Source organism: Arachis ipaensis, chromosome B04, assembly GCF_000816755.2.
Source record: "Arachis ipaensis cultivar K30076 chromosome B04, Araip1.1, whole genome shotgun sequence".
Lineage (NCBI taxonomy): Eukaryota > Viridiplantae > Streptophyta > Magnoliopsida > Fabales > Fabaceae > Arachis > Arachis ipaensis.
The window spans coordinates 44,120,388-44,130,257 of record NC_029788.2 but is presented as its reverse complement, the minus strand read 5'-3'; positions in this window follow the sequence as shown (position 1 = coordinate 44,130,257).

The following is a 9,870-nucleotide window of genomic DNA, read 5'->3' as shown; positions in this document are numbered from 1 at the left end:
TGCTCCAAATCGAAGAAAAGCTTGAGAATTCCTTAAAGCTATTTGAGGAAGTTCGAGTTTGGTTCGAGGAGGCAAAATCTCGACCAACCATTATAAGGGAGACGACAAAGATTGATCTCCCCAAGCCAAAGGAGTTCAAGGGCGTAAGGGACGCTCGCGAGGTGGAGAACTTCCTATGGCAAATGGAGAGGTACTTCGAAGGCCAAGGGATGGTCGAAGAAGCAATAAAGGTACGCACTGCAGTTCTCTACCTTTCTGATAATGCTACTTTGTGGTGGAGGAGAAAGTGCGTAAATATGGAAAAGGGTACTTGCAACATAGCCACATGGAAAGATTTCAAAGGGGAGTTGAAAAGACAATTCTTCCTTGAGAATGTGGTTTATGAAGCAAGGAAGAAGTTGAGGGAGTTGAAGCACAAGAGTACGATTAGCGACTACGTAAAGGAGTTCACTACTCTCACACTTCAAATCCCCAACTTAGCATCAGAGATTGGAAAGGAAGCTAGCAAAAATGGAAGGAACACAAGAATTTAAGGAGATAACCAACGAGAAGTGACGCGGTCGCTTGGCTCACGCGACCGCGCGAAGGAGAGCAAATCGCAGTGACGCAGCCGCATGGCTCACGCGGCCGCACGGATTGGAAAAGCTCAAGCGACGCGGTAGCGTGGACGACGCGAACGCGTGGCAAGGAAAAGCGCGAATGACGCGTCCGTATGGGTGACGCGATCGCGTGACATGTGCGATCTGCATAATCTGCAGAATTCGCTGGGGGCGATTTTGGACCTTATTTCGACCCAGTTTTCGGCCCGGAACAGCAGACTAGAGCCAGAGAATATGCAGAAACAAATAACAACATTCATTCTAGACAGTTTTCAGTTTTTAGATTTAGTTTTATTCCTCCTCTAGGTTTTTTCTCTCTAGGTTTTAGAATTTTAATTTTCAATTGATTTTAGCATTGGAACATTGAGAAGAGTTATTTCCTCATCAAGACTTCGTCATTCTAGTTCGTTCTCTTAACTTGGTTTTATTCTTCCATGTTCTTTGCTTTGTTCAATTTTTTCATTTGAATACTTTCATGATTATTTAATACAAGGATTATTTCTTTCATTTGAATTTATTTTCCATTCCAATAATCATGTCTTCTTTTAATTTCCTTTCATATGTTATGGATTTCTTATTTACAATGAGCGAGTAGTTTCTTAACTTGATGGGGAGTTGATTGAAAGGAACTCTTGAGTTGGAAGGATTGAAAGAGAATTTGTAATTGGGTTAACTGTTGGATTGCTATCTAGTCACTAACACCAATCCCTTTGAACTAAGTGGGTTGCAACTCGTGAACAGATCTAACATTCCAACTTGTTTGACTTTCCTTTACCTAGTAAAGGATAACTAAACAGAACAACCATTAATTATAAATTAATCTTGAAATCATCCTATCAATAATAGAGATTTCAACTAATCAACTCCCAGTCAAGGCTTTTATTCATATTATTTAAATTTCCTCAATTTAATTTTCAATTTACTTAACTCAACTTTTTGGAACATCTGATTAATAAGATAGCACACTTTTCTGCAACTTGTTGGGAGACGACCTGGGACTTAAACTCCCAGTAATTTTTAATTTAAACGCTCTGTGACATATTTCTAAATGGATAGGCAGATTTTTGGTGAGTTAAGAACTATACTTGCAACGTAACTATTTTAATAATTTTTAATTCACTAACTTCTGTGCCTCATCAATTTTTGGCGCCGTTGCCGGGGAGTTGAAATAGAGTGCTAAAGTTATTAATTAGAATTTATTTATTTGCATTTTATTTTATTTTGCTACTATGAGCTGCATGTTTCTTTCGTCAAATGACGCGTTCACTTCCTGATCCGCGCTTGCTAATATTCGATCCTGAAATTGAAAGGACTATTTCACGAATAAGGCGAGAACAGCGTCGGTTAGTCCGCTCTGAGGGCGGATCTGAAAGTGAACTTGAGGAAGAAACCAGCCCCCGTTCTACTGATTCGGTTGTTTTACGTGCAGAAGACATGGCAGCTAGGAGAGTTACCATCCAGGAGGAAGGAGCCCCTGATTTTACAATGCAACCGTTTCAAGCGCATCATCCAGCGGTAGCTACATATTTTGAAATAAAGACCGCACTGCTAAATTTGATGCCCAAGTTTCATGGCCTACCTGCTCAAGAGCCTATTAAGCACTTGAGAGATTTCCAGGCAGCCTGTTCTACTGTCAGGCGTGATGGTACTGATGAAACTTCAATTCTTATGAAAGCTTTCCCGTTTTCTCTCGAGGGAAAAGCAAGAGAGTGGTACTACACTCAACCTCTAACAAATGTATCCAACTGGGATACACTCAGAAAGGAGTTTTTGGAGAAATTCTTTCCATCTGAAGTTACTGATAAACTAAGGAAGGATATTTCCACAATTGTTCAGGATGACAATGAGACTCTCTTTGAATACTGGGAGTGCTTCAATAATCTTCTGGAAGCATGCCCCCACCACATGATTGACAAGATAGTGTTACTTAGCTATATCACACAGGGCATGAGGCCCCAAGATAAGACCACATTGGAAAGTGTCAGCAATGGGTCTATGAAGAAGTACAAGACCACTGATGAAGCGTGGCAATTGATCAGTGATTTAGCTGAATCTACTAGAAATCACAGGCAAAAGCAAGGCCGTTCAAAAGCCGTTGCAGAAGTATCCTCTAACAGAGAGACTGCTGCTTTAACTCAAAATATATGTGAGATGACTAACTTGCTGAAGCAGATGCAATTGAATCAACAACAAGCTCAGCAAGCTCAACCCCCTCCACCACAACAAAACCAACAACTAGTCCCACAGAGAGTTTGTGGAATCTGTGCTGATTATAGCCATTGTACTGATGAATGCCCGCAGCTCCAACAAGAAGACAACATGGTGGCATCCACCCATAACTTCTACGACCGCCCCAACCAAGGGTACAATCAAAGTGGAAATAATAACCATGGATGGCAGGACAATTCTAACCAGAATTGGAGGGACAACAATAACAGAGGAGGCCGAGATAATCAGAGAAATCAGAGGTGGAATAATAACAACAGGCAGCAGAATCAACCTTACAGAGCACCTCACCTGAGGCAAAACCAAGGACCACAGAATAATCAACAGCAGACCTCTCAATTCGCTCATTCCTCTTTATCTCCTAATGAAGAGCTCCTACAATCTTTCGAGCGAAGACAACAGACCATGGAAAATAACATCATGAATAGTATTAATGCCAGTCTGAGTGGTCTCACCTCTACTTTGCAAGCTCTTATGTCACAGATTGGATCAACACAAAATTCCAGTAACCAACCTTCAAGCTCCACTGGAATCCCCTCTCAACCATTACCCAATCCAAAGGGAGGCATTAATGCCATCACCCTAAGGTCTGGAACCACACTGCAGGAGAGGAATCAGGAGGAATCAAGCCCACCAGAACACACCTCAGCTGAAGAGGTAGTAGAAATAGAAGATTTTGAAGAGGAAGAGGACATACAAGACATAGCTGAAGAAGAAATAGCTCAACCACAAGAGGAAGAACCAAAAGGCGCAGACACCACAGAAAACACTACTCCTATTCCATTTCCACAACTTGCAAGGAAGCCCAGAAAACAGCTGGAACCCGACCCCAAAATGGTAGAAATATTCAAAAAGGTTGAGGTAACTGTTCCTCTTTTTTATGTTATTCAACAGGTACCTAAATATACAAAGTTTCTAAAAGACTTATGTATCCATAAAGACAAAATTAATGAATTAGAAACTATTCCTTTAGGTAGTTCTATATCTGCTTTAATGGGAGGATTACCTGAAAAATGTAGTGATCCAGGTCCTTGTATAGTTAGCTGTACTATTGGTGGTGTAGTAATTTATGATGTGTAATGTCATTGATCAAAGTGTAGCTGAAGTTCACAAGGAAGAGTTTGAAGAGAGGCACACTGGATAAGGTCCAAGTGTGGGGACCCTTTTAACTGACAATGAGGGCACTTCGCCATTTTCACAAGCCCCAGATAATCCAGAGCCTACTCATGATCAGAAGTTAGAACTGAAACCCCTCCCTCCGCATCTCAAATATGCCTATCTCGAAGATGAGCAGAGGCTTCCAGTTATCATTGCGAGGGAACTTACTTCTCAACAAGAAGAGCAGTTACTTGATGTGCTGAGGAAGCATAAGAAGGCAATTGGGTGGAGCTTGGCAGACATAGTAGGCATCAACCCTCAAGTATGTGAGCACATAATATTTTTAAAAGAGGGAGCAAGACCTGTCCGTCAACCCCAAAGAAGATTGAATCCCACCATCTTGGAAGTTGTCAAAAAGGAAGTGACCAGACTATTGGAAGCAGGTATCATATATCCCATTTCAGACAGTGAATGGGTAAGCCCAGTACAAGTGGTGCCCAAGAAGTCTGGAGTCACTACAGTGAAGAATGAGCATGGAGAACTCATAGCAACTAAAAGGTGAATGTTATTTCTAGTCTACCTTACCCCTCTACTGTGAGGGAAGTCCGTTCGTTCCTTGGCCATGCAGGTTTTTACAGGAGATTTATTAAGGACTTTAGTAAGGTCGCACTTCCCTTATCCAGATTACTGCAGAAGGGTATTGAGTTCGAGTTTAGTGAGGATTGCAAACAAGCGTTTGATAAGCTGAAGACTGCTCTGACTCAAGCTCCAATTGTGAGAGGACCAGACTGGAGCCAGCCATTTGAAATCATGTGCGATGCTTCCAACCATGCAGTAGGAGCAGCGCTGGCTCAGCGTGAAGGTAAGGATCCTTTCGTTATTGCTTATGCGTCTAAGACTTTAGACACTGCCCAGTCTAATTATACTACTACTGAGAAAGAGCTTCTTGCTGTTCTTTTTGCTCTAGATAAATTCTGAGCTTATTTACTTGGTACTAGAGTAGTAGTGTATTCGGACCATGCAGCTTTAAAGTATCTATTAGCTAAAAAGGAGTCCAAACCAAGACTTATACGTTGGATACTGCTGTTACAAGAATTTGATTTAGAAATAAAGGATAGGAGTGGTAATCAGAATTTAGTGGTAGACCACTTGAGTCACCTTGAGCATATTAAGGATGATTCTACTCCTATAGATGATAATTTTCCTTTTGATAACCTGCAAGCAGTATCTGAGGTAGTCCCTTGGTATGCACATGTTGCTAATTATTTAGTTAGCCGCACATTCCCTCCAAATTTTTCTAAGCATCAAAGAGACAAGCTGAAAAGCGAGTCTAAATATTATATATGGGATGACCCATATTTATGGAGATGTGGCGCTGATCAAGTAATTAGACGTTGTTTGCCTCAATCAGAATTCTAGTCCATTTTAGAGGCCTGTCACTCATCTGAGAGTGGAGGACATTTTGGCCCTCAAAGAACAGCTAGAAAGATCTTAGACTGTGGATTCTGGTGGCCTACACTTTTTAGAAACGCTGCTGAGTTTTGTAAATCTTGTCTCCCATGCCAGAAATTTGGTAATATATCCAGGAGGGATGAGATACCTCAACAAATTATGCTTTTCTGTGAAATTTTTGATGTTTGGGGCATTGACTTCATGGGTCCATTCCCAAATTCTAATGGATATTTTTATATATTGTTAGCTGTGGATTATGTTTCCAAATGGGTGGAAGCAATTCCTACCCGCACTGATGATGCTAACACTATTGTTTCCTTTGTGAGAAACCATATTATATGTCGCTTCGGATCACCACGAGCAATCGTAAGCGACCAAGGCACCCATTTTTGTAACAGGAGACTAACAGGATTAATGAAGAAGCACGGGATAATTCATAAAGTTGCAACAGCTTACCATCCCCAAACTAATGGGCAAGCTGAGGTGTCAAATAGGGAAATTAAGCGTATCTTGCAAAAGATAGTAAAGCCTCATAGAAAAGACTGGAGCACCAGGCTACAAGATGCACTCTGGGCATATAGAACATCATACAAGACACCCATTGGGATGAGTCCTTTCCGCTTGGTTTATGGAAAAGCTTGTCATCTCCTAGTTGAAGTAGAACACAGAGTCTTTTGGGCAGTTAAGGAGTGCAACATGGGAATTGAGAAAGCCGGAGCTGAAAGGAAGTTGCAACTGCAGGAATTGGAGAGCCTTCGCCTAGAAGCTTATGAGAACTCAAGAATATACAAGGAGAAGATGAAGGCTGTACATGATCAAAACATCAAGAGGAAAGAGTTCCAACCTGGGGATTTCGTCCTCCTTTATAAATCTCGATTAAGGCTCATGCCAGGTAAGTTGAGATTAAGATGGGAAGGTCCATACAGAGTACAGAAGGCCGAACCGTACGGAGTTTATCACCTAAGCCATCCCTCAAGCTCTGAACTTATTAAGGTTAATGGATAACACCTGAAACTATACCATGCCGAGAAGATACAGAGAAACAAGGAGCTTGAGATCTTCCTCTTGGAAGATCCCCACATAGCCAAAGATTGAGCTAGTGGAGGGTCCAACTTACGGACGTTAAAGCAAAGTGCTAGGTGGGAGACAACCCACCATGGTATGATCATTCTTTTCTTTATTTTTAGTTTTTCCTATTCAATAACTTTTCTCTTTCTTAGTACTTTCGTGCATCTACATTTACATGTTTTTATTTTCAAAAAAAAAAATTTCCGCTACGCGACGCGGTCGCATTAGCGACGTGTCCGTGTCACAAGGAGAGTAAAGAAAAAATAAAAATGAACAGAAAGTCATGCTGGAGTGCAGCTGGAAGCGTGCCAATGGCACAAATCAACCCACGCGACCGCGACGCTGACGCGTTCGCGTCGCATGGGAATCATGGCCTCCCACGCGACCGCGTGCCCCACGCGGCCGCGTGCCCTGAGTTTTCGACGTAAAAGGGTGCACAATGAAATATTGTGCGAGAGTGATGCTGGATTGGTGATGGAAGCACAATCCTTATCACGCGACCGCGTCACCGACGCGGCCGCGTCATCCATTTTCTGACGCACACTCACGCGATCGCGTGACCCACGCGATCGCGCCGTCCCAATTTTGGCAAATAAATTAATTTGAACAGAGAGTTGTGCTGGTGCGAGGCTGCACTCGCGCCAGGAGCATGACATGGGTCACGCGACCGCGTGACCGACGCGATCGCATCACCATACTTAAAGTGCATCCACGCGAACGCGTGCCCCACGCGGCCGCGTCGCATGCGCCGTACAGCTCAACCTAAAATTGCTACATATCTTATCTTTCTCTCCTCCAAATCCTAATTTTTCTTTTCCCTCCTTATTTCTTCCTTCTCCCTTCTTCCTTCTATCTCACCTATCACTCTCTCTCTCTCTCTCACTTCCATTACCAAGGTTCTATTTTCTTCTTCCTTCTTCTCTTTCCTATCATTCTTATCATTTTATATATTATTTTCTTTTTCTTTTCTTTTTCTTTTCATTATTCATATTTTCCTTCTTCTTCTTTTCTTTTTTACATGGTGTTAGAAATTTATTTGAGTCATTAGTCCTCATTATATGCTTGTAGATTGTTGCAATTTGTTTGACAATTATTATTTTTAAGGGATTGCTTGCATGTTCACCTTCATACTTTCTATATCTTATTTACCATGCATGCCATGTGTTTGTGAAAAGGCCCATATAGCATTATGCAATTTTCTACATTACTTTAATCTACTATTCAATGCTTGCTTTTCACAAATTCTCTTTACTATTGTTTTAATTGAATTTAATTGTCAATACAAACATTTTGGCTTGTTACAATTGATGCTTGGTCTATGCTACTCATGCCCTTTTCCGGTATGCCAATAAACACCTTGCATCCACTTATCTTTCGATGCACTGACTATTTTTCATTGTTGACTTTTTACATGTACTCGAGAGCATGTGTTAATGTCAACTACATCCTAATGTGCATCCATCACCACTCTTCCGTTCTCGTCCTTGCTATATATCTATTTGAATTTAATTTACTTTCTCCTCTCTTTTCAGGATGGCCACCAAGAAAGGAAAGGAGAAAGCGACTCTTAAACCCCCAGCAAGAAGAGGCACTAAAAGAGCATTAGTGGCAGAGCCTTCTTCAACCGCAGTCAAGCCCTCAACAAAAAGAGTTAAGAGGTTAATAAAGGTTGATGAAAAGGAGAAAGCCTTTCCAGCAAAGGACACTGCGCGATTTTCCAATCGCTACTGTGAGCAGATGTTCCCTATCCTAGCAGAAAGGAACTATAACAATGAATACCTTCTTATCCTCTCGTCCAATATTGCTACATTTGTTGAGCCACAAATTGAACGAAGACAATGGGGTTTCCTACGGAGACAGCCAAGGCAGGTCAATCTTTCTTGGGTAGTTGAGTTCTACTCTAACTTCTACATGCCAACCCTACAGTCTGTTTATGTCCGGTAGAAGCAAGTCCCCATTACAGAAGCGGCCATTCAGCAAGCTCTGAGTCTTCCCCCTATTCCAGAAGGAATGGACGCCTTCCAAGGAGCTGCACTTAAGCGCCAGAGGTACCAATTTGACTGGGACTCCGTTCTCGGAGTTATCGCATTACCTGGCAGCCGTTGGATCTACGGATACCACCGTACCCGCCCTAAGGGAATCTTGGCTTCAGCACTTACCTTGGAGGCTCACGTATGGGCACAGATCATGTCCCATTACGTCTTTCCGAGCACTCATGAGTCCTCCTTCACTGCGGACATGGCTGTTCTACTATGGTGCATCCTTACAGACTAACCTCTGAATCTCTCAAGACATATCCGGAATGCTATGGGACACGTACAAATTGCGGGTAACTTACCTTTCCCCGCCTTGGTCTCAGATCTTGTCTCAGCAGCTGGAGTCTCCTACAAGCTGGGGACACCAAAGCCGTGCTTCCACGGGATGATCAGTATGTTCCTAACGGGAAATACCTTAGACTTCCAGCAGCCACTACAAGTCTTCCTACTGCTCCAGTTAAAGACAATCCTTCTTCAACACCACAAGCACCTACAACAGATGAATTGCTCCAGCAGATAATCAAGAGGTTGGATCGGCAAGAACACAAAGCTAAATTGAGAGAGCGCCGTAACAACCGAAGATTCAAACACCTCAGGGAGCTACTTAGAGGAGATTGCAAAGACTCACACACCCCGGAATCTACTTCTTTTACTAGCACAGGGAGCCATGACGGTCCCGATTGTGGAGATACTGCTACCAGCCCACCCCTGTTCCTGACAGACGGCACCGAGGACGGTGCAAAGCCTTAAGTGTGGGGAGGTCAGTCAGTACCTAACTTCCGGAGGTAATTTCTCTTCTCTAGCACCAATAATTAGGATATTTTAGTTAGATTTTCTTTCTTTTATAGAATAGAATAAATTGCATAGGTTAGGATAGTTGCATACATGTTCTACTTGATTGAAAAGACAATTAGTTTCTTTTAAGACTCTATCTTTGGAACAAAATTTCACTAATTTTTCAAAATTTTTATGATAAATTTGCTTGAGTTGTATTTGGAACATGCTATTTGAGCTAAAGAACACACAACCTGTGAAAGATTTGAGCCTTCATGTATGGTTACATTATTTAACCATAATTATTTCATTCTTGTGTGTTTACTTCTCTATGATTGTAATCTATATTTTGTTTTATCTTATATGTCCAATATTTATTATATTTGCATGCCTGCACATGATTGAGGCCATTATTTGTTTAAACTCACTTATCCAAATTAAGCCTACCCTTTTCAATTACCTTTGTTAACCACTTTGAACCTTTAAATCCCATTTGTTCTATATTTTACCACATTACTAACCTTAAGCTGAAAAATAATTGTATATCCCAAATTGAATCTTTGGTTAGCTTAAGATAGAATTGTGTGTGCTAGTTAAGTTTGGGAAATTGTGGGAAC